Source organism: Onychomys torridus, chromosome 18 (genome assembly GCF_903995425.1).
Source record: "Onychomys torridus chromosome 18, mOncTor1.1, whole genome shotgun sequence".
NCBI lineage: Eukaryota > Metazoa > Chordata > Mammalia > Rodentia > Cricetidae > Onychomys > Onychomys torridus.
This window is the reverse complement of record NC_050460.1, coordinates 10975379-11000941: the sequence shown is the minus strand read 5'-3', so window position 1 is coordinate 11000941 and position 25563 is coordinate 10975379. Positions and strand designations below refer to the sequence as shown.

At 44.5% G+C, this 25563-nt stretch overlaps 1 protein-coding gene and 1 non-coding gene across 2 annotated transcripts in view; one reads left to right on the top strand and one right to left on the bottom strand.

Annotated features, from left to right (window-relative positions):
* Nucleotides 1-10604: 10604 nt before the first annotated feature.
* On the bottom strand, nt 10605-10731 carry LOC118570148. The gene has a single exon (XR_004943142.1). It is a non-coding gene; the product is annotated as a small nucleolar RNA SNORD22 (small nucleolar RNA).
* A 2219-nt stretch (nt 10732-12950) lies between these two features.
* The window catches only part of Adgrf5 (adhesion G protein-coupled receptor F5), an 83835-nt gene continuing 71222 nt past the window's right edge, over nt 12951-25563 (top strand). The window contains exon 1 of the mRNA XM_036167972.1: nt 12951-13164. The gene's annotated coding sequence lies outside the window, so the exon portion shown is untranslated. The remainder of the gene's footprint in view (nt 13165-25563) is intronic.

The window sequence follows — 25563 nt, the reverse complement described above, 5'->3', positions numbered from 1 at the left end:
ATTCTTGCCCTTCAGTTGCTCTCAGGATTGAGTGACATCATGTCACCTACTCTAACAAAGTATCCTTGACATAATACATAAGCAATGGTATTGAATATTCTTTAAGAAGTGAATTTACAGAAAATGTGTTCTGCATTTCCTAAGTTATGACTGGGCTCTATTTACTGTGTGTGTGTGTGTGTGTGTGTGTGTGTGTGTGTGTGTGTGTGTGTGTAAGATAATAGTAGACAGGAATTCTTTACAAATGATATGTTATCAAGATGCATAAAAAAATCTCAATAAGGTCTGCATACCAGAGTTACAGTGTTTCTAAATCTGCATAGTTAGGAAATGATTTAAAGTCTGAGAGAGACTATGAACTCCTCGGACTCAGAATGTGTCCTGTTTGTTTCTAATGGTACTACAAGACCCAAGATAGAGTATGGGATAGGACTGGAGGTGTTTGGAGAGTAAGACATCTTCAAAGAGGAGTCTTTAGAGTCCTGAGATAGTGCTCTAGCTTCATTTCTGCTGCTGTGATAAAATACACCCTGACAAAAAGCAGCATAGAAGAGGAACAGACTTACAATGCTTGCAGTTCCAGGTTGACTTAAGATGTTTACAATTCCAGGTTAGTACAGAATTGGAGGGAAGTGAAGGCAGGACCTCAGGTACCAAGTCACATCACAGTCAAGATTAAGAGCTGTTGGAAACCAATGGACTCATGCTGCCCACGTCTGCTTCTAGCTTCCCTCTACCTTTCTCCTGTCTCAGAGCACAGAACCCCCTTCTAGGGAATGGTGCCACCCACAGTTGGCTGGGTCTTCCTACATTAACAATCAAGACAATCACCCATAGACAGACACACAGGCAAACCTGATCTGAGTTTCTCCTCAGGTTGAATCTATGCTGCAGCAATCTGACATTTAAAAATTATCCAGCACACACATGAATAAAGAACATAAAAAAGTTTCTGTTGATCCTGAAGAGTGAAGAGCTGAGAAAGAACTGTTTCTGTGACAAGAAATGATGGATCATTGAGGCCAAGAGCTTGGGAAGAATGAGTGAGTCCCCTGGAAAGTGTGACGGTGAGTTCAACAATGGTAAATCACAGAACATGGTTTCCATCTGAGGGGAACCCACACCCTGGAGCCCACAGAGACCCAGTAGGTAGCCTATGCCAGAACACTTATCATTCCAGAATATAAAGGATTGGGGGGAAATGGTTTCCTAAGATGTTTTGTATTTATAGAAAACATTTAGTAACCAAGACCCAAACAAAGAAACAGAAAGTTCTGGAAAGTGTGTGGAACTTCAAGACCTTGTCAATGTTACTTGTGTGCACGTTTCTATCTACTAGCTTTGAGTTACTAGAGCCTCTGCAAACAAAGCCTTCTAGCTTTTCTAGTCAGTGGTAGAAACCAGTCTCCTCTCTCCTCATCAATCCCATCTATCTGCTGGTCTCAGGCCAGCTAGCATCTGCAGTCATTGATAAATATATTCAGCAGTGGATGGGACAAGGAGGGATACAAGACTGGCTAAGACACAGCAAAGATGTTTAGACTGTACAGTAGACATAGACACACCAGGAAGTTAAGATGCACAAGCTCTGGATGGATGCTTATTTTAGAAGATACCCTAACTGGGTTGGACAGAGGTCAAAATTGGTACCTGTTGAACACTTGCAGGGACAGATGAAAAGCAAGAGGCCAAACTTTTGTGAGTTTTGAGGACTTAGCACTTTATATAGTAATGATAGATGGAACCAGACAGGGAGAGAGAAAAGATGCCAGGAGCCCCAGGAAAGGTAAAGGAATCCAGTCCTAGCCCATAGATGGAGGCTTGAGGGGAGGGCTGTCATAATCATCCCCAGTCACAGCCAATGGACAAAGGTGTGAGATGAACATGGGTCATAACCATTTTCTGTGCAGCAAAGTCAAGGAGACTTTTAAGACATGGGAGACTGGTGAGGACTTAAGAGGTTTTCTGAGGTATGATCTAGCTATCCGCCTCTCTTTTTTTTTCTGACATTTAATAGAAGTCGGTTCTACTCAACAGCCTTATGCCAACTGGGCTTTAGGAAGTGGGAGATTGTGGAGTTTGGTTGCAGAAACCAAGAACCACAACTATGTGGTGAAATATTAGTTGGGGTTCCAGGAAGGACAGCACTGAAGAATGCAACTCCCCACTGCCTTCTTTCAGGGAATCCCAGAGGATCGAGAAATATGGGATCTGGCAGAGTTTCCATGTCAGAAGTGATTAGACCTGAACCCATCATCTTCATTCTATGGTAAAGAAGAGTTATTTGGTCACACACAAGAACAAAATTGTACTCCTTGCAGGAAAATAGATAGAATTGGAGATCATGTTACATGAGATAAGCTATGTTAAGTACTCAGAAAAAGAAGTACATATTTCTCACATGTGTGATCTGGTGGTGGGTTAGGGGTTTGTTCATGAAGGTAGATCTACTAAGAAAAAGTGGATGGTGGAATAAGTGAGGGTAATAGGGGGTTGTGGTCAAAGTACATTATATACATATAATGAAAATGCCATAATGAACCCCACCTGCTGTTCTGGACATAATACAGGCTGGTAAGGAAAGGAAGCACGACAAGCATCCCTGAGTTTTGCATTTAGGGAGAATTGGTCAAGTTAACTTGTGTCAAACGCATGTAGTAAGGTCTTAACTAATTTTTGGTACTGCTGTTGTTGTTAATTGAGTGTAGATAGGTTGTAAAGTCAAAGATCTAGAATGTAAGATAAAAAGGCCAGAGAGAAAGCTCAGCCAATAAAGTGCTTGCTGGGTAAAAAACCACGGTCTCCTTTGTTGAGGGGTTTGCCGTGACCATTTGGCAGTAGGACATCTCTAAATAGTTGTGTACATGGCTAGAACTCCTATGAAATCTGTTTTTAAGAACCCCTGCTCAGGTGGCATGAAAGTCCTTTCCTTATCAAGGTCATTGGTTCAAACCTAGACCTCTGTCCCCAGACCTGGTGAACGCCCATCCTCTTGTTTTACATAGTGTTAGTATTTAAGCAGCGCTAGGAATACGTCCCGAACACAACAAGACCACAGAAGAGTTTTATTAAAGAGGATAGAGGGTTACAGGCCTGTGTGAAACACATGTGGGTGAGGAGATAAGGGGCTCATGCAAGATGGCACCGGCTTTTTAAAGGTTGGGCCGCGCATGCGTACAGGGACTCCACGCATTGCGCATAGATTACATGGCTGCGCGCGCGCTTTACGCAACCACGTAAGGCCACAGAGTCCCGGTCCCGCGAGATGTCTGACCCGGAGACGGCTATTCTGAACCAGAAATAGTTAGGCAGTCCGCCGGGCAAGCCCAACCGTGTGGACATGTAATCTCTATCACATAGTTCTGGTGAACGCCCATCCTCTTGTCTTACATAGACCTCCTTTAGACTTTGCCATCTGTCCTGACTACCCACTCCCCTTCCATTCCTTCTCTTCCTCCTCCATTCAGAAAGGGGCAGGCTTCCCATGGGTTTGAACAAAGCATGGCACATCAAGTTGAGGTAGGACTGAGCTCCTCCCCTTGCATCAAGACTGGGCAAGGTAATCCAGCATGAGGAACAGGTTCCCAAAAGCCAGCTAAGCATCAGGGACAGCTCCTGATCCCACCGCTAGGAGCCTTACAAAGAGACCAAGCTGCACAACTGTCACACACATACAGAGGGCCTAGGTCAGTCCCATGGAGGCTCCCCAACTGTTGGTCCAGAGTCCATGAGCTTCCATAAGCCCAGGTCAGCTATCTTTTTGGGTTCTCCAGTCATGACTCTGTGGTTTGTACAATCCCTCCTCCCTTTCTTCAGCATCACTCCCAGAGCTTAGCCCAGTGCTTGGCTGTGGGTCTCTGTATCTGCTTCCATCAGTTAAAGGATAGAGTATCTCTGATGACAATTAGGATAGTCACCAATCTGATTACAGTAGATGTTCAGTGCAGGCACCCTCTCCACTATTGCTAGGAGTCTTAATTCTGATAGGTCTGCCTTTATATGTTACTTGGCCTTTTTCCTTTGCAGTTCTTAATAATCTTTTCTTATTTTGTATGTTTAGTGTTTTGATTGTTATGTGGTGAGGGGACTTTTTTTTTTTTTTTTTTTTTTTTTTTTTTTTTGGTCCAGTCTATTTGGTGTTCTGTAAGCTCTTTGTACCTTCATAGGCATGTCCTTCTTTAGGTTGGGAAAGTTTTCTTCTATGATTTTGTTTGAATGCATTTTCTATGCCTTTGAGCTGAAATTCTTCTCCTTCTTCTATCCCTATTACTCTTAGGTTTGATCTTTTCATGGTGTCCCAGATTTCCTGGATGTTTTGCATTAAGAATTTTTTGGATTTAACATTTTCTTTGACCAATGAATCTATTTCCGCTATTGTATCTTTAACACTTGAGGTTTTCCTCTTCCATCTCTTGTGTTCTGTTGGTGATGCTTGCATCTGTAGTTCTGTTCAATTACCCAGATTTTCCATTTACAGCATTCCCTCAGTTTGTGTCTTTTTATTGCCTCCATTTCAATTTTCTAGTCTTGAACTGTTTCCTTCACCTGTTTGATTGTTTTGTTTTGGCTTTCTTTAAGTCATTTATTGATTTCTTCCAATGTATTTGTTTGTCTTTTCCTCAATTTCTTTAAGGGAATTTTTCATTTCTTCTTTAAGGGCTTCTATCATCTTCATAAAGTTATTTTCTTCTGTTTTATCTGCATTGGGATGTTTAGATCTTGCTATTGTAGGACCATTGGGTTCTGGTGGTGTCACATTGCCCTTTATATTGTTGTATATATTCTTGCACTGCTGTTTACCAATATGTTCTTCCAACTGATGTAGGTGGTGCTTGTGCCTATATTGGCCAAGGGGAGGGTGATGGGATTGGTGGGTTTGGGTTGCAGAGTGGATCTTAAAGGTTACAGAGTCCAGTGGGTGTCAGGGGTATTGGTGTAGCCTGCCTGCAGGTCTCTTGCCTGTCGGCTGGCTGCTGGGGACTGCTCCAGAGCAGTGAAGATCCATCAGGGTGGGAGTTCCAGCCATCTTGCTGTGACTGAAATGGGAGGGGAAGGGGCATGGGATGTGTCCTGGGGCTTGGGGCCTGGAGATTGGGACTGTTCAGCTGGGGGATCAGTCACTCCCCTGTCCTTCCAACTGGAGTAGGTGGTGCTTGTATAGGGGCTGCTGATGTTGCAGTGGATGGTTAGCCAAGAGGAGGGGGTGATGGGGTCAGTGGGGTTGGATGGCAGAGTGGGTCCTAGAAGCTACAGAGTCCAGTGGGTGTCTAGAGTGTTGGTGCGGCCTGCCTGCTGGTCTCTCACCCGTTGGCTAGCTTCTGGGGACTCACCCACCTACTTAACTTAGTCTTTTATATCTATAATTTATTCATTAGTGTTTTAGTGTTTTAATGTGTGTGTGTTTGCACGCACATGCAATGCATATATGGAGGTCAGAAGACAATTTGTAGGAATTGGTTCTCTCCTACTGTGTGGGTCTTGGAATTGACATCAGGTGGCCAGGCTTGGTTGCAAGTGGTCCTACTCACAGAGCCGTCTTGCTGGCCTTCCACACACCTCTTTGCTCCCCTTCCCAATTCTTAGTAATCACTATTGCCCTTTTGTCTCAGCTACTCTTCTGTTGTGAATAGACACCCTGACCGAGGCACTTTATAAGAGAAAGCATTCAACTGGGGACTGGCCTATAGGTTTAGAGGGTGAGCCTGTGACCATCATGGGTGGGGAGCTTGGAAGCAGGCATGCAAGAACAGAACTGTAGCAGTAGCTAAGAGTATAAATATTATCCTCAAGCTGGAAGCAGAGGACCAGGGTGATTGGGAATGGTGTGGCTTCATCCCCAGTGGCACACCTCTTCCAACAAGGCCACACCTCCTAATCCTTCCTCAAACAGTCCCAGCAATTAGAGACCAAGCACTCACGTATGCCAGCCTATGGGGGCCATTCTTCTTCCAACAACCACACCTTTCAAGGAGAATTTTTCTCAGCTTCCATACACTAAAAAGAGAACAAAATAAAGCATGCAATCTTGTCTTCCTAAATTGGGCTTATGCTACTTAACATAAATATCTCTAGCTCCATCTACTTTACAGCAAATGTCCAGGTTTTAGTGTTTTATATGGTGGGATAAAACACCAGGATGTGGAGTAGCCTTGTTTTTCTTCCCCATTCTCCTGTTGCTGGGCACCTAGCCTGATTCTATATCCTAGCTGTTGTGATCCATGCTGCAGTAAACGTGGGCACACAGGTATCTCTGTGTTGCTGGTTTGCTTTTCTCTGTGTATATAACCGGAGGTGAGCTAGCTGGGTTACATACTGAATGTATTCTTAGTTTTCCAGAGGCTCACACCTGCTTTCCACAGTTGCTGTACTAGTTTATATTCTATTGACAGTGTGTAAGAGGTCTGCTTTCTCTACATCCTTACCAGTTTCTTTTTTCTTCTTTCCTCTCTGTCTGTCTCTCTGTCTCTCCCTCCCTCCCCCCTCCATCCATCCTTCCTTCCCTCCCTTCCTTCCTTTTGTCTTGCCTTTTTGACAGTAGTCACTCTCACTGGGGGAAGATGTGTTATCTCATCCTAGTTTTGATTGGCATCTCCTTGACAGGACACACTTGTTCCTAAGTTTATGATTGTACTATTGATCATCTGCCTCTGTGCCCAGTACCAGGATGTTCTGGTCACTATGGTTCTGCATATGTCTTGAAACCAGACATCAGGATGCTTACAGCTTTGTTCTTTTTGTTCAAGATTGCTGTGGTTATTCAGGGTCTTTTGTGCTTCTATTATGAATTAAAGCATTGCATTAAATTTATGGATGGCCTTGAATGTGGACATTCTAACAATATTAATTTTTCTGATCCAGAAACATTGGGTTTTGGTTTGTAATTTCCTTGTTCAGGGTTTACAATTTCTATTATATAAGTTTTCCTTGGTTGCATTTATTCACAGTGTTTTTATTTATTTATTTATTTATTTATTTATTTATTTATTTATTTATTGTATTTGTTGTCATTAGAATTAATTTAATGATTTCTTTCTCAGTAAATTCACTGTCAAAATGAAGAAAAGCTATTGGGTTTTGTGCATTGATTTTACATCCTTTTACTTTACTGAATTAGTAATCTTTTGGTGGAAGTTTTGATGAAGGTTCCTGTATATGTACCATTGTATCTTCTGCCAATAGGGATAATTTGACTTCTTCTCTAACTGTATGGTTTTAATTTCACTCTCTTGCCCAATTGTTCTGACTAAATAATCTGTCTAGTCCTGTGTTGAATAACGGTGTCAGGAGTGGAAATCCCTCTTTCATTCCTAATCTAGGGAGAAATACTTTGATCTTTTCCTCTTCCTTATGGTGTTGACTACGAATTCATCATCTATAGTCTTTACTATGTTGAAGGACTTCTATACTTATTTCAGGACTTTAATTATAATGTCTATGGGGCATGATTGAATATGTATATCCAAGTATGAATATCCATGCGTGTTCATCTAGAGGCCACAGGTCTACGTCAAGTGTCTTCCTCTCTGTTTTTTTTTTTTTTTTCCAGACAGAGTCACTGTCAACTAAGAGTTAACTGGAGTAGCTGGACAGAAGCCCACCTTTCTCTGTTTCCCACTTCTGAGATAACAAGTGTATACCAACCAAAACCACCACAGCCAACATTTTACTTGGGTACTGGGAATCCAAGCTCATGCACATACGCTTGTACAGCATGCACTTAGCCACCACTCTGATGCTGAATTTTAGTGAGTGATATTTATATCTATTGAGAAGACCACAATCTTTATCTGTTGTTCTGATACACTGTTATACTTATTGATTTGTATATCTGTAACAGTCCTTACATGCCTTGAAAGACACCAACTGGATCATGATGAAAGACATGTTTATACACTGTCCAGTTTGATTTGCAAGTATTTTGCTTGAGAAATTTTGCACCAAAGAGAAAGAATACTGGCTGTTGTCTCAAGAGAACCTAGGTTCAATTCCTAGCACCCACACAGCAGCTCACAACCGTCTGTGACTCTTGTCCTGGGGAATCTAATGCCCTCTTCTGAGTGCAAAGCCATACATTCAGGCATGACACACATGCACATAAAATAAAATGGAGTTGGGCTCACAGCACCCCAAGAGGTCACCAGGAAAGGATGAGATGAGACCCTGTGCAGAACTTGCTGGAATTCTCTATATGCCTGCACAAGAGAGACCCCAGAGGTGTGGAGCCAGGGCGGCAGATGGTGGATATTTCTCTCCTTACACTGCTGTTATCTCAGCTCTCTGCACCTTACAAGGTCCTAGTTTCTCTCTTGTTGATCTCCAGGTCCACAGTCATTGACTTCCAAATGTCCCCAGACACTTGTTGCTCTGGTTCTTCTCTGCGCTGGAGCAAGTTGAGAGCTGGCCACTTGTCCTCCTGTCGTTTAACTTGAACAATCAACATGCTTTGCTTGTTCCCATTCCCTGCTTTTATTTTATATAGTCAGGGACCATGGAAAACTAGTCAGAACATTTAAGAAAAGGGCCTGCCCTTGGAAAGCGTTGAGACAGCACACTGTCAGCAATGCTAACATTGACCTTCTTTCCAAAGATCATCTTCAAAGTGGCAAAATCATAATTTTGACCTTTTTTGTTTTTTTGTTTTTTCAAGACAGGGTTTCTCTGTGTAGCTTTGGAACCTGTCCTGGAACTTGCTCTGTAAACAAGGCTGGCCTCAAACTCACAGAGATCCACCTAGCTCTGCTTCCCAAGTGCTGGGATTAAAGGCGTGCACCACCACCGCCTGGCCATAATTCTTACCTTAATATGAAATAAATACACAGAGGTTGTCTCTATCTCATGAATTAATAAAGGGGAATGTAAGGCATTAAAATTTGTCCCAAGGAAAATCTGAAGAACAGGTGTATTTATACATAGATGGTCAGAAAGACTGTACTGCATTTGTTAATAAGTGCACAACTGGATATTACCCTATAATGAACTAAAGTATGATGCTCAGGATAAGCATTTGCACAGAGAGGACATCAACTATCCTTCATGTCACCAAACAAAATGAATTTCCACTTCTAAAATGAGAATCATTTTTTCTGTAACAATAGTTTCTAAGAATAATTACAAAATGGCCAAAGACAATAAAAGGTAGACCCCTATAGATTCACACCCCTCATTTAACAGATGATCCTTTTTTTGTTTCCGTTTGAAAGTCTTCCACTGCCTTTCCTGATGCTCCCATTTTTAACTAGAATAATACCCAATAACTAGGAACGAAGCAGAGTTGCTAAGAAAAATGCAAATAACTCATTTCATTAATACCTTTATTTTAGATATATGTGTATGGAGCTGGAGAGATGGTTCAGCAGTTCAAAGAACTTACTCCTCTTCCAGAGGACCCAAATGTAGGTCCTAGCATCCACAATGGAGGGCTCACAACAGCCTGCAATTCCAGCTCCAGGGGACCTGACCCCACTTCTGGTCTCTGCAGTAAGGCCCCCAACATGTGCATGCACCGCCCTGCCCCACGCAAATCAAACAACAAATGAACAAGTAACAAAAAAATTGTTTTTCTTTTTAAATTTCCAGTGCTGCCCACAGTGTTTGTGACCTGATTGTCCTTGGACATGCTGACATTGCTAGCCCTTTAATCAGGCAGCCCCAGTGGGGCATCTCAGGTAAGTAAGAACAGCCTTTGTAAACAGAAAAGGCGACCACTTGATTCTGGAAAGCCACAGGAAGGAACCCAAATACATGCTTTAAAATTCCAGTGGTGACTGTCAAGGATGTGTTCTAACCCATAAAATGACAAATGATGTTGTGGCTTTAACAATGCCTCGGAGTCCAAGAAAACGGCGGCGGAGGCTAACGCTTTGCTTCAGTGGCAGCCACTGTGGTGTGTTCCAGGATCTCTCCCAGACTGCAGGAGAGAGGAAAGACAAAGGAGTCAAGCCGGAAGAGCAGAGAGCCTGCCCTGATGCTTCCCCCTACAGGAAACACTGGTGTGTGATGACCCCTTACTTCGTGTCTCGATGTTTTCTAGCCTTTCCTCGCCCACTCTTCTTCCCACCTTCCCCACCTTCGTCCTGCCTCCCTTCCTTTCCTGATCCATCCCTTCTCTCCCACCCCCACTTGCCCGATCCTCTTCCCCCTTCTCCCCTTACGTCTGGATGACCTGTGCTTCCCCTCACCCTTATTAACTCTAGTCTCTTCTCTTCTGCGCACATCCAAACATTTTAAAAATTTATATTTGCTTTTATTTGTACATGTGAGGCGCATGTGTGCAGGTACCTAAGGCGGCCAAAAGAACTTGGAACTGGAGTTACAAGTGATTGCAGGCACCCCACCCCATGAAGTTGCTGTGAACCAAACTCAGGTGCTCTGGGACAACAGCGAGAGTGTTCTTTATTGCCAGATCCGTCTCTCTCGCTGTATAACCTTTTCTTTTTTGAAGGCTAAGTTTCAAGAAAGGATCTGAAAAGTTCCCTCTGGAGTCCTCTAAGCATGAACCCTATTTATATGCATCTTGCTCTTTCCTCAGACATGGAAAATAATGGCTGAACTTGTGTTTCAAGAAATTCGGATTCTTCCTTTTTCTTTAGATAAAAATCGTGATGATCCCCAAACAATTCCTGCTGGAACGAATTTTCCTCTTCTCCCCAAGCCAGCTCAGATGTGCTCACCCTGTCATTTGAACTAGGTTGAGGGTAGAAAGTAAGACAAGTGAATGTCTCTTCACTGAGAGGAATAGCCCGCTTTAACATTTTATTTATTTGTTTGTTTCTGTTTGCATGGGTGTTTTGCCTGCATGTATGCTTGTGCATCATATGTATGCCTGGTCTCTAGAGAGGCCAGAAGAGGGTATCAAATTCCTTGGGACTATAGTCGTAAACCATTGTAAGCCAACATGTGGATGCTGGGAATTAAACCCATGTCCTCTGGAAGAGTAGCCAGTGCTCTTAAGTACTGAGCCATCTCTCCAGCCCCAGCATATCTAACTCTTAAATATTCATTTTCTGAATGGTTGCCGTCACCTATTCATAATGCAGTCTGCAAGGGCATGGCAAACTATGGCATTTTAGTAAACTTGAAACACCAGCAATGTTTCCTGTGAAAATGCTGCCCTCCATCTGCCAGAGTTTAAGGTGTAAAACCTTAACAACAATTGCGTGTTTTCTTCTGAGTAATTAGTTTTCTCTTTCTCTTAAAGATCTCTTTCTCCTATATAATGGTAATTTATATTTATTCTTCCAAGTAACTCTCAATTTACAGAAATCAAATATTTCTGAGTTGGGGGTCCTGGGGATTTGGTCCATATCTCAGAGAGTGACAGAGATAGGAAAGTAGAAAGACAGGTTTCCTGACTTTGGGAAATAACCATAGTTTGTAGGGAACAATACCAGGGGTCAGGTTATTAGAGAATGTGCTTGGGAGGCTGTCAGAGTTAAAGACACTGGAACAGGGACTCTGCATTCTGCATAGAGTAATTCTTATAAATGAAGAGAGGTAGGAAAGGAGGGAATGAGGAGGACTAAAAAGGGCATGCAGAAGAAGTTGTTCTATGTCATAATGAAGTGCTTGGCTTTTCTTCTTAAGGTATCACAAGATTTTAATCATGGGAAACATATCATGGAAGTTGTATTTGAGGACAATCCCTGGTAGCTGGGAGAAGAATCCAAGACATTGACAAGGAGTCACCTGGTGTAATGTTAACTGACACATTGTAGTCTGTATCTGTTGTGGGATATTTGTACACCGCATGAAGATGTGTCACTGTGATTGGTTCAATAAAGAGCAGAATGGCCAATAGCTAGGCAGGAAGCCATTAGGCAGGACTTTTGGGGACAGAGAGGACTCTGGAAAAAAGGAAGGTGGAGTTGCCAGCCAGACATGGAGGAGCAAGACGGAAGAGAGGCAATGCCATGTGATATGATGTAGATAAATATAAATGCGTTAATTTAAGTTATAAGAGCTAGTTAGGAACAAGCCTAAGCTATAGGCTGAGCTTTCATAATTAATAAAAAAAATCTTCGTGTAGTTATTTGTGATCTGGGGGCCCAAAGAAAAATCTGACTGTGTGCATCTCTTGACACTCCCAATTCCCTCCATGCACCAGCTTCTAATATGCTTCACCTCCCCCACCAAAGCAAAACAGGGGAGTCTAAGTCTCTTGAGGTCCACTCATTTAGAGTTCACAGCATCTTCCTGTAACTGGAACCAGCCTGGTGGATTGCTCTGTATAGTTCTACTGAGCCCGGTGCTCACAGAGGCCTCTTGGCTGAGTGCTCCTTTCTGCCATCTTGAACTCTCACTCTTTTGAATGAGTGCCTTCTGTCCTCAGCTTACAGCCAGCTTCACACTTCATGCTGAAAGGGTCCTGCTTGCAGCAATTGATAAGTCATAGGTCACCAATGATTCTTAAAGCAGAAGAATGGCTTGAGAATTATGAGGAGATTTTTTTCAAGATTAATAAAGACTATCATGAGCCTTTCCATAAAGAGAGCAGTGCCAGTCTCTCCTGAGGGCAGGGAGACACTCTTCCTGAGCCCATGCTGACATGTTTCTTACTGGCTGCTCTGCTACATACCATCTGGACCATGGCCAGAAGCAGCATGGGAGAGGATGAAGGCATCCTTGACTTTTGCAGAGTTAAACACTTAGAGAGACTTCAGGAGAAAAGTACTTGGTTGAAGATAAAGGTAGCTGGCCAGTGTGAGCTCCCAGCCTGGTGCCTGGTTCTTATTTTCATAGTTCTTAGCATGCTTATTCTCTCCTTTCTCAGTGGCCAAAGGACAAGTTTAAATTTCTGATTTCCTCTGGGGACCCTGAGAGAGGCAAGAGGCACCAAATACAGGAAATCATGTGGAGAGCATTTCTCATTTATTACAGTCCCCAGATTACTTCCCTTCCTCAGCCTCCGCCTCCACCTCCAGCCACATGGTGCCTCCCAGTTTCTTCCTGCACTGAGGAACAGCCCACAGTTCACCTCTGCCCCGGGAGGTCTGGAAGCCTGTGTGAGCCTGGGTGTATCTGAAGACTGATCTGGAGAAACGCAACCCTTCTCAGGTTGCTTGAATGAATGGGACGCCCGTAAGTTTCACCTCCCCTCAGAGGTCTAGGGATAGATCCTTTGTACAGGAGTAAATGTGAAGAGGCTGCCCACTGCTGAAGAGAAAGGTAGGTGCCTGTGAGGCTTTCCCCCTCTTTTCTTTCTTTCTCCTTGGATGTGAGACTAACTGCTCTAAAGCAGATAGACGGTGGCTGTCGACCCAGCACTCCACTGTGGCTTCCTGTGCTCAACTTGTGTGCTTTGTGGAGATCTGCTGAGTTACAAGATTATGTGGGTAAATAGTGGCAGGCAGAGGAATTGTGGTTGGTTGTTTTGAGTTCATGTGTCTTTGGCTAGAGAATAGTGACCAGCATAGTTCATGAAACACAAAGCCTGGTCTTGTTTTCTTTGGAGGAACATCTCATTAGGGGTTGTGTGTTTTGGCTTCTGTGTGATGGAAGGGGAAATATTTATGCTCTGACTTGCCTCCCTCCCACCCCCCACCACTGTACAGACCTTTACCGTGATTATTTTAATTAGTTTTCAAGTTAGAAATATATCAAGGTGGATAGAGAAGAAAGTGTTTCTCATTTACATAAACATGCTTTTTATTTATTTTTTTAAAATAGACATGTTGTTCAGGGATTTGGTGGACATCTCGGTCGCTTTCCAGAACTTTCTTGCTCTCCCTGAGATTTCCTCAGATATGTATCCAGTGATAACTACAAAGCCTGGCTTTACCTGTTTGGTGTAGAAATCCTTTGCAGGCACGATGCTTGTCCTTTCCCGGCCACCTTTGTTAGATGTTAGTGGGGTTTAAGATGATGCAGATAAGACACTTAGGAAGGCGAGGCAGATTCAGTTCACAGAGCTCCGAATTGGGTGGGGTGTGCTTTGTTTTATGGTTTCATGCCCCCCTCATCACCAGGCTTTCCTTGAGGAGAGATATTTGTCCTGACTTCAAAGACCATGCTGAACTCTTTCCCCTAGTGTACTTTCTTTAGATGCTCTCATTTATTTATTTGTTTGTTTGTTTGTTTGTTTATTTGACACTGCATACTTAGCTTTGGTATTGCCTTTAATCTATTCATCCCCTGTATCCTGCTACAGAGTTCTTGGCACAAAATTAATTGTGATTTTTGAGGTTCTCCTTCTGAGCTGTGTCTAATATATACTCTCCACCTCCTTCAGCCCTGCTACCTAAGGGGTCCAGGGACTGTTTGTATCAGGCATCACTAAGGGCTCCTTAGAAATGCAAACCCCCTTGTCCTCACTAGACCGAGTCTGTACTTCATCCAGGTTCCTGGGTGGGTGGCATGTGTAATAAACCTTGCCAGGTCCTGCCTGCAGGGAGGGCAGATGACTCTTTCAAGGTCTGCTCCATAACCCCCTGCCAGCCTCGCCTCTCACCACCTGACTTTCCTACTGTACCTAGTACCACTTCCCTGGTCCCTGGGGTCACTCTGCTGCCCACCTGTGTCTGGGTGTGCTGTTGTCTCTGCCTGGATACCTCCATTTAGCTTCTTCCCTGTCTTATATCACACCAGTTGACTCCTTGTCATGCCCCCACATTAATTCCACCCCCCTACTAAACACCCTGGGTCTGTGGTTTCTATGGCACACTAAGTACGGTTGCTGTGGGTTTTCCCATCCTTGACTAGACTCTGGTGTTTTATTTCGGAATCCATAGCACTGGATCAGATGTCAGGCAAACCGCTCGTCTCAGGCAGTATTATCTGAGTTCCTGAGTGAATGAAGGAAGGAAAGAACAAATGAGTGTGTGTGCTAGCAGAATAATTTAAATTAACAGTCAGAATGAGATGTATAGGTAGATGCTTTTTCAGAAAGACTGCCAATGTCTATAATATCTTCCCTTCTTTGATCTGGGACTTTACTGGATTAAGTTATTCGACGAGTATTTTGAGGATCTACTGTGCTCCCATGTGTTTTTGAAAGTCTCTATGTCTCTCTGGATCGCTAACCTCTCTGGTTAGGCTCTTCTTAATCCCTGCTCTCCACTCTTTACCGCACTGAGTCAGAGGTTTACTTTCTGGCCATGTGTATGGAACACCTTCCACCTATCAGGCTGCCGGCAGTGCGAGAGGAACATGATGACAAATGAAAGGATATGAACCTGAGCAGGGGACCTTTCAGCATCCTCCCTCTTCCCCCCTCACCCCTGTACCCTCCAAAATGAACAGAAAGAAAGGAAGGAAGGAAGGAAGGAAGGAAGGAAGGAAGGAAGAAGAAAGAAGAAAGAAAGAAGGAAAGGAAGAAAGAAAGAAAAGAAACTGGGAAAACAAAAAGTCCTGGTGCCTCACAATGTTAACATATCCAAGTAAGGGCAACGGGAACTTTAAGACAAAAAGCAGAAAGACTCGTGTTGTGTTCTGGGGTCTCTGTCTGTAACCCCTGCACCTGTGGCTGTCTTGCCAGGTAACATTGGGTCTACGACCTTTCTCTAAGCCTTGATTTTCTACAGTGGCGAATAGGGAAGCTTTGGTGTCATTCAGTGCATGGAGATCGGGGTGCTTCTGCTCACATTGGCTCATGATAATGGTTTATGGGTCCCAGGCTAGTCTTTTTCTACGTAGCCAGGAATGACCTTGAATTTCTGATGTCCCTGCTTCCATTTTCAAGTCTTGGGCTTCCATGTCTGTCCTTACCATCCCCAGTTTATGCTGTACCAGAGATGGAACCAGGGCTCATGCATGCCAAGCAAGCCCACAACCAACTGAGCTACATCCCCATCTCTCACAATCACATGAAGGACGATGAGCTATTGGTTTCTGAGGCAAAGTCACAAAGAGACCCTAAGGGAGTCATTCTGTCCCTCTGCCTTTAAGTCCAGCCATAGATGTCCACACTGCCCTTTGGTACCTTTTCCTAAGGCACTGCATAGCCGCAGACCCAAGGGAGCTGCAGGAAAAACAGCACCATCTACGTGCATCCAGACCCAGCCACTAGACTTAGGATGACGCAAGCTGCTCGGGCCTTATCCAGTGACATCTCTCCCTGTCTTTTAACCCTCTTTTTCTTGACCCTTTACCACTGGACATTTCCCAGTAAATACCCCCTGGACATCCCAAATTCTTTCTTACTTCCTGTTGCTCACCCTGCTTTGCCTCTCTCTCCACTGCACTTTTGTACAACAGCCCTTCAAGTCATTTCCCAATCACTCAAATTTGCACTCGTCTCTATAAATGATAAGCAATAGTTTTAGCTGTAAAAAGGGATTAACCTGCATGGGAGGGGTCTAGTGAATGGGCATACATAGATTATGTCTGAAACCTTGGTTTATATAATACGGTCTCTCTTTCCCTCCTTCTCTCCCTCTCTCTCTTCTTCCCTCTCACTCCCTTCCTTTCCCTTCTTTCTTCTCACTCTCCTCCTCCACCACCCTTTCTGGATATAGGGCTGCATGCTGCCCAGGCTGGTCCCCATCTTAATATATAGACGAGGAGGGAAGATCCCTGACCTCTTGGTCCTCCTCTGTCTCTAATTCCTGGGATTCCTGTTGAGGGGCACCTCACCTAGCTGACCATTTCTTTTTTAACCAGAGCCTGCTGCGGGGTAAAAAGAGGCCAAGCCAGCTTTAAATTCCTTGTTGTTAATTCCTTAAGTAAGTAGTTGTACCTTGCTAAATCTTGATTTTGTTTCTGAAACTATGTGCTAACACACAAGGTGAAAAGGAGAGGAAGCGGCTGATGGATGTAATGAGTGGCTTGGGGGACTACACCAGCAGCGCTGGGGAGATGGTTCAACTGATAAAATGCTTGCCACATAGACGTGAGAACTTGGGATCGCATGGCCATCACCTACAAAAAGCCAGGTGTGGCTGTGCACATCTGTAATCTTAGTTCTGCGGGGAAGGGGAGGCACAGAAACACGTGGATTTCCAGAGCTTTCTGCCCCCCATCTAATCTAATCAATGAGCTGGCCTCTGGTGTCTGTGAGTGTGCGAATACACCCAGTCACACTAGATAAGAGCTATCCCAGATCTTTAAAGAGGTATCCCAAGATGGGGGAAGTGAGAAAAGGGTCAGGCATAGAATAGCAGAAGGACACGTACAGTACACAGTACCTATATTTGAAGGAAGAGCGACACATTGTAACAAGTAAAGGTTGCCTGCAGTTACTTAAAGGTCTCTGGTGTGGAAAAGAGAAGGCTCCCAGATTATTGAATAGAAATTATAGGGTAAAAGATTTCAACCCAGTTTGGGGAAGGATTTACCCACCATCAGAATTGTCTAAAAATGGGTGAGTTGTCCTGCGGGGGTGGGAACACCCTGTCCTGGGCAGCATTCCAGCACCCCAGGAGACCAGTGGCCAGGGTGTTCCCAAAGGCATGACTGACTGGGTGGGGTCTGAGCGATGACCTCGAAGGTCCCTTCCCTCTCTTGAGAATCTCATGATGTCAGTGCCCTGATCCAAGCCACCAGATAAAGAATCGAAAAAAAATAAATCGCTAGCCTGGAGTGACGTGAGCTGACTTCTCACTTGCTATCCGTAGCTTTTGGCTTCAATCATTTAAAAATAGGATCCTTGCAACAATAGATTAAGTCGGACTTCCAGGAAAACGGTACAGAAAAAGAACGAAGAGGAGGGGACTAGCTCAGCCCAAACCACTCTCGGGTCACTCTGGAACTTGATTGTGGCTTAGTCCTTGTGTTACAAACACATTCGTATTTGGTGGGAAACCACTGTGTTTGGAGACATTTTCAGTCAACATAAAATCAGGCAGCTATCTATCAGTCCTGAAACAGGAGTCCTACATGGATGTACATACAGGCTAAGGTTTCTTCATCACTCAGAAACCTAACTGAGAAACGCTGAAGCTATATAGTTCCACGCTGCTCTGATGCCATGAGTCTGGTGTCTGACCCCGAGGGAGAGAAGAGAGCTAGCTTTGGGGAAGTGGGGGTTCCTTCTCTAACGTCATGTTGTCTAGCCTTCCACCCACCTTTACTTCTGGTAAAAAAAAAAAAAAAAAGACTACATTGATCACAGCCTCTGCCAGCTGATAACTTAGAGATTGCTAGAGTTGTGAGAATTAGCTTTAGTGAGCTCAGGCTATCTAAACTTCTCAGCTAACACTTGGTTCTTCATAGACACAGGGGAACTGGCTATTCTTGCATCTGCTTAGGACCCTCACATCCTTCTAATGATGCTGGGCTGCATTCCAGCACACCTTTGCTTCCTTCAGCCTCACACTGAAATCCCAGGGAAGGAAAAAGACCATCAACTGTCCTTTCTATGGAAAAGAGTACCAGCAAAGGCTGCAGTTTGTTATGCAGAAACAGAGACATGATATAGTTTATTCTGCATGTTTACCAAGGTCGGCTTTCTTAAAAACAGCTATGTAATAAAAACCCCCTTTGATATATAACCAACAGTGTAGGGCTGCATTATAGAACCTTTGCAGACCGGTGTGTTTATTTTTAGATGCCCTTTGGCTACACAGCATAGCAAAGCAACTGTCTAATGTCCAAAGCATGGCCCTGGGAATTTCCTCTAACAAGGCTGTGCTTCCGTCCATTGTTGCAGTACAGAGGCAGAAGGAGGCTTGAGTGGAGATCCTGGTAACCCCACCTAGAGGGAAACATGGACACTGTCATCCCCTTCAGTCAACTCAAGGGGATCCTGAGTGCAGGGGGTCAAGATGGGGGTCGTCCTCCACTCTGGGCAAATGCAAATGAGGAGACAGGTCTGATTGTTTCATCTAAAAATATCTCAGACACTGGTGATGGCAATTCAACAATAAAAGGTCTGCTTTCTATTTGCAACAAAGGATAACCCCCTGCCTGGTGATGGACCCATGATTTGGATGGAGTTTTAATATAGGGATGGGATTTGAGAAGACAGGTTGAATTGTATAACAAAGGGCTCTTAAGTGTATCACAGTAGGAAGAAAATCCAAGAGCACGCTCACAGCCCAAACACGCTTGCCAATGCAAGCACCAAGGCCTTGAACCACCCAGAATTTTGTAATTATTGTAGGCTTTGATTTGTTCACCTGCAAGATAGACACCAAAGGTCTAACAGCTTATTAGTTTGGAGATAAATAAGCTACTATATTGCAAATTACCAGACCCTAACTAGACTTTCACTTGCGGTTTTACAGTGTGATTCTACTTTGCTAGAAGTTCCTTTTAAGTCATTCCTATCAAAGTATTTAACAACCAGCTCCCAACACTGTTTTTCTGTTTGCTTTTTTTCTCTAGTGTAGGCAAAGAAGCCCAGAATGCCACTTAAGCTGGGTATGATGGCACACACTTTTAATCTTGGTGCTAGGGAAGCTAAGGTAGCAGTGCCTCTCCAAGTACAAAGGCAGCCTGGCTACAGAGAAAGTTCTAGAATACCCTGAGCTACATGGTGAGATCTTTCCCCCAAACCTCCCCAAACTGGCTATGCTGAGAGCTTCAGTAAGTGGTGTGCTTTCAAGCATGAAAATACACACACACACACACACACACACACACACACACACACACACACACGCACGCACGCACGCACGCACATTCACACATGCATGCACGCACGTAAACTCTGAAATTAAAACATAAACTTCTTTCACTTCACTGTTATATTTTAATCACTCCCTGCTCACTCCTGAGGAAGGTCTGTACAGCATTGTTTAAAGGTCTAGGGTCCTGGTTTGTGTCTGAGGGTCTCACAGGAAAGGAAAAGGTGGGTCTCAGGTCTACATGCAGCATTGCACACCTGCCCTGCCCTGTGTCCACCTGTGATCCTAATTCCTGGGGCTCAAGGCCCAGCCCCAGCACAATCAAAGGCTCGGGAGCATGTAGAAAGAACAGCTCAGAGGGCCTTGTCAGCAGGTGGTTATCCAGGCCCTTCCAGGTCCCCAGATGCAGACAAATGTTTTCTAGCCCTGTGGTGAGAATACAGGAATGCTGGTAAAAAATGCCCTTCTGGGTTGTTTTGCTGGCTGAGTGTTTATTATCACACCCCTCAGGGGTTCACAGGGCAGGTTGTGAAGGTCCATGTGAGGCCTGGGAATTTCCTTCCATGGAAGCCACACTTCCTGTCTTTGTTGTTCCTCAAAGGACAAGCGGAGACATTACTAGAGATGCCTACTTAACCCTCTCCTGCTGATGCCCTGTGGCCCTCACAGCTGAATAAACACAATGGAAAGTAAAAAAGACCTATGCTTTTCAACTGTATATGTTCTCCCACACATGCCTGTGCCGGTGCATGCATGTCTGTGTCCTTGTGTGTGCATCCCCATGTGTCAATGGAGGAGAAATAATGTAAATACATTTCAGTAAACCAATTTTCATTCACAGTTATATTCATGCCCCTATCATTGCCTAGAAGTGATAAAACTACTACTTCCTTTGCCATAATATGCATTTCTATTAAAAATTCTAATTCAATTTCAGTTCTTTGTCAATTAATAGTTGAGTTCCCCACCTTGTAGTGTATTTATAAAGCAGAGCCATGAGAAGTTGAAAGATCTTTTCATTGGATAACAATGATTTAACAAACATCCTTCTACAATGCCATTAAGCACAAAGGTGATACAGACGTTCTAGAAAATTCTAGAGCACATACATATGTGCAGGTACACACATTCATGCATGATGAGGGTACAAAGAAGTCAGATAGTTGTCTGGACTAAGGACAGCAAGGATCAGAAGGCCTTGAGTACTCATCTTGCCTGAGACTCCTTTGTAGTTCCTAGAAACACTGTCCGGAGTTCTCTAAGTACAAAGACAGTGAGTGTTCATGGAACCCTCCCCTCATCTGTACACATGCATGCAAGCACAGTTTGCTCTAGGGAGGAAGGTTTGAAACAGCCCCCTGTCCCCAGCTCTAACCAAAATCACAATTCTGGTCATTTCCTCTCTGACTCTTCACCTGTTTACATAGTAGAAGAGACTGACAATGTGGCTGTCGTGCTTTGTTCTAATTGTCATTCGGGAGCATTTGAGCATGCATTCTGCCACGTGTTTACTCTCCTTGAAAAGCCCAGAGAGTGGTGAGCAGAGGTTGTCAGAAGCGCGGTGATCAGGGAGAAAGAGTGTGAACATTGAGTCAGTGGAGGAGCTGTCTGACCTCCTCTTGCCTAGGAGTAAGAATGGAGACCCATCTGAGAGGACACAGGCGTCCCCAACTGTAGGTTGTGGATGGGATCCCACAGCCTCTGTTGGGATGACAGCATCAAGTATGAGCACTGCTGTTTATGGTTTGTTTTTGTTTGTTTGTTTGTTTTTGTTTTTGTTTTTGTTTTTGTATATAAACCTAATCTCTTTACAGTATTGATTTGTATGCTTGCTCATGTGTGTATAAGTGCATGTGTGTGCATGTGTGTGGAATTCAGAGCTGGACATTGTCTTCCTCCATCTCTCTCCACCTTAATTTTGGAGACAAGGTCTGTCACTGAACCTGGAGCTCACTGCATTTCACCTTGACTGTCTAGCCAATCAGATCTATGGATTGCCCTGCATCTGCCTCCTCTCTGTAATCAGCACTGGGATTACAAGTGTGCACTACAACACCCAGATCTTTATGTAGTTTCTAGGGATCTGGACGTGGGTCTTCATACTTGTGTAGCAATACTGTACCAACTAAGCCAGCTCTCCAGCCCGCAGTCTCCATTTTTGCAATACAGCAGTGCTCTTGAACTGTAAATGACAAAGGACTAGAGATGCCAAGCAAGATGAACACAGGTATGATAAGATGTGCATGGAGTGATGGACAAAAAGCAGGTTCCCAGGCCCTCTGAGCCTTTGAGGCCAGACCCTGTATGTAGAAGTGTAGGATTGGGGGGGCAGGAAAACATGCTGCCAGATAACCATTTTCCAAACAGCATCTTCCATAGTACACCCCCCCCCATCCCGTCAGGTCTGATGCACACTTATTCAGATATAAGAACCATTTTCTAGAAAATACCCCACAATGTTGGTTGAGAAGACTGTTTACAATGGTGGCGTAAAAGCCCCTCATGTTTTCTTCAGGGTGGGTATGATGGTTAGCTTATAGACTTGATACAACCTAAAATCCCCTGGGAAGAGAGACTCCATAAGGAATTATCTACATTGGGTTGGCCTTGAAAGCATGTTTCTAGGAAATTGTTTGGTGAATTGATGTGGGAAGACTCAGCCCACTATGGGCAGCACCATTCCCTGGGCAAGGGGCTGTGACTGTGTAAGAGTGGAGAAATCAAGCTGAACATATGCAGCTGCTCAAGCAAACACACAGGCATTTATTCCTGTCTGTTCTCAACTGTAGGTATGAATGTGATCAGCTATAGACTGTAACCTGGAACTGTAAACTAAAACAAATCCCTGTCTTACCTAAATTGTCTATCCCCGAATATCTTATCACAAACACAGAAATGAAACTTGAACAGTAGGTTCACAATTTTGCACTCTCAGCTGTCTTTGCTAGAACATTCATCCTGCTGAATAAGTAGCCCTGTTTGGAAGCACCATTTGGAAGAAAAGTCTGTCTTCTTCTGTTCCATCTTTTGTAATGTTGCATTTACCCTCCTGCCCGGTTACATCTCAGCACTTTGGTGTCTCAGAACACAACCTAATGTAGTGGTAAGAACTGGGTTTGGAGCTCAGATTCTGCCTGAACCTTTTCAGTGTTTTTTATTTTTTTCAGTCCGTGTAGATTTTTGTTTTGTCTTAAGCCTCGAAAAGTTGTTTCATTTTTACCAGTCTTCTTTCTGAAGTGGAAATAGTTAACTAATTTATACAATATTATGAAAACTAAATGACAGAGTACATAAAAAGTCTTGTAAGAGAATATCTCTCTGTGACCCTCCTGTTTCTTGCTCCCCACTCCAAGAGCTCAGATTACAAACCTGTACCACCACATCTGGCTTTAGGTAGCCATTTACTATTTTTTAAACCCTACCCTTTTCTGAGTAAGAGCATTCACACCAGGGAGTAACAATTATACACTTGCTAAACAGAACTGAGTACCTACTTTATATGGAGTATTTTATTTTTTCTCTTTCTTTTCATTCTTTAATTCCTCCCCCCAGTACTAGCAATCCAACCTAGGGCTTTACACAAGTGAAGCATCTATTCTACTGCCAAGCTTTATTCACAGCCCAGAATATTGTCTTAATGCTTCAAGAAAAAGAAACCTCATCCACAGGTTATGTGTTTCCCAAGATTACAGACTTTCTGTTGGGGAGGTGTTGGTGTTGGTGGAGATGTTGATGTTGAGGAGGTGTTGGTGTTGGGGAGGTGTTGGTGTTGGTGGAGGTGTTGGTGTTAGTGGAGATGTTGATGTTGGGGAGGTGTTGATGTTGAGGAGCTGTTGATGTTGATGTTGAGGAGGTGTTGATGTTGGGGAGGTGTTGATATTGGGGAGGTGTTGGTGTTGGGGAGGTGTTGGTGTTGGGGAGATGTTGATGTTGGGGAGGTGTTGATGTTGAGGAGGTGTTGATGTTGGGGAGGTGTTGATGTTGGGGAGGTGTTGATGCTGGTGGAGATGTTGATGTTGAGGAGGTGTTGATGTTGGGGAGGTGTTGATGTTGGGGAGGTGTTGGTGTTGGTGGAGATGTTGATGTTGGGGAGGTGTTGATGTTGGGGAGGTGTTGATGTTGGGGAGGTGTTGATGTTGGGGAGGTGTTGATGTTGATGTTGAGGAGGTGTTGATGTTGGGGAGGTGTTGATGTTGGGGAGGTGTTGGTGTTGGGGAGGTGTTGGTGTTGGGGAGGTGTTGATGTTGGGGAGGTGTTGATGTTGGGGAGGTGTTGATGTTGGGGAGGTGTTGGTGTTGAGGAGGTGTTGGTGTTGGGGAGGTGTTGATGTTGGGGAGGTGTTGATGTTGAGGAGGTGTTGGTGTTGGTGGAGATGTTGATGTTGGGGAGGTGTTGATGTTGGGGAGGTGTTGATGTTGGGGAGGTGTTGATGTTGGGGAGGTGTTGATGCTGGTGGAGATGTTGATGTTGAGGAGGTGTTGATGTTGGGGAGGTGTTGATGTTGGGGAGGTGTTGATGTTGGGGAGGTGTTGGTGTTGGGGAGGTGTTGGTGTTGGGGAGGTGTTGATGTTGGGGAGGTGTTGATGTTGGGGAGGTGTTGGTGTTGGGGAGGTGTTGGTGTTGGGGAGGTGTTGATGTTGGGGAGGTGTTGATGTTGAGGAGGTGTTGATGTTGGGGAGGTGTTGATGTTGGGGAGGTGTTGATGCTGGTGGAGATGTTGATGTTGAGGAGGTGTTTGATGTTGGGGAGGTGTTGATGTTGGGGAGGTGTTTGGTGTTGGTGGAGATGTTGATGTTGAGGAGGTGTTGATGTTGAGGAGGTGTTGATGTTGGGGAGGTGTTGATGTTGGGGAGGTGTTGATGTTGATGTTGAGGAGGTGTTTGATGTTGGGGAGGTGTTTGATATTGGGGAGGTGTTTGTGTTGGGGAGGTGTTGGTGTTGGGGAGGTGTTGATGTTGGGGAGGTGTTGATGTTGGGGAGGTGTTGATGTTGGGGAGGTGATGGTGTTTGAGGAGGTGTTGGTGTTGGTGGAGATGTTGATGTTGGGGAGGTGTTGATGTTGAGGAGGTGTTGATGTTGGGGAGGTGTTGATGTTGATGTTGAGGAGGTGTTGATGTTGGGGAGGTGTTGATATTGGGGAGGTGTTGGTGTTGGGGAGGTGTTGGTGTTGGGGGAGGTGTTGATGTTGGGGAGGTGTTGATGTTGGGGAGGTGTTGATGCTGGTGGGGGTGATGGTGTTGAGGAGGTGTTGGTGTTGGGGGAGGTGTTGATGTTGGGGAGGTGTTGATGTTGAGGAGGTGTTGGTGTTGGTGGAGATGTTGATGTTGGGGAGGTGTTGATGTTGGGGAGGTGTTGATGTTGGGGAGGTGTTGATGTTGGGGAGGTGTTGATGCTGGTGGAGATGTTGATGTTGAGGAGGTGTTGATGTTGGGGAGGTGTTGATGTTGGGGAGGTGTTGATATTGGGGAGGTGTTGGTGTTGGGGAGGTGTTGGTGTTGGGGAGGTGTTGATGTTGGGGAGGTGTTGATGTTGGGGAGGTGTTGATGTTGGGGGGGTGTTGATGTTGGGGAGGTGTTGGTGTTGAGGAGGTGTTGGTGTTGATGTTGAGGAGGTGTTTGATGTTGGGGAGGTGTTGATATTGGGGAGGTGTTGGTGTTGGGGAGGTGTTGGTGTTGGTGGAGATGTTGATGTTGAGGAGGTGTTGGTGTTGGGGAGGTGTTGGTGTTGGTGGAGATGTTGGTGTTGGGGAGGTGTTGATGTTGGGGAGGTGTTGATGTTGGGGAGGTGTTGATGTTGAGGAGGTGTTGGTGTTGGTGGAGATGTTGATGTTGGGGAGGTGTTGATGTTGGGGAGGTGTTTGATGTTGAGGAGGTGTTGATGTTGGGGAGGTGTTGATGCTGGTGGAGATGTTGATGTTGAGGAGGTGTTGATGTTGGGGAGGTGTTGATGTTGGGGAGGTGTTTGATGCTGGTGGAAGTGTTGATGTGTTTGTTGTTATTGGTGATTCCTGTCCCTTCTTGGGAGCAAATTTCATCATAAGACTACACTAAGAGCTTTTTGG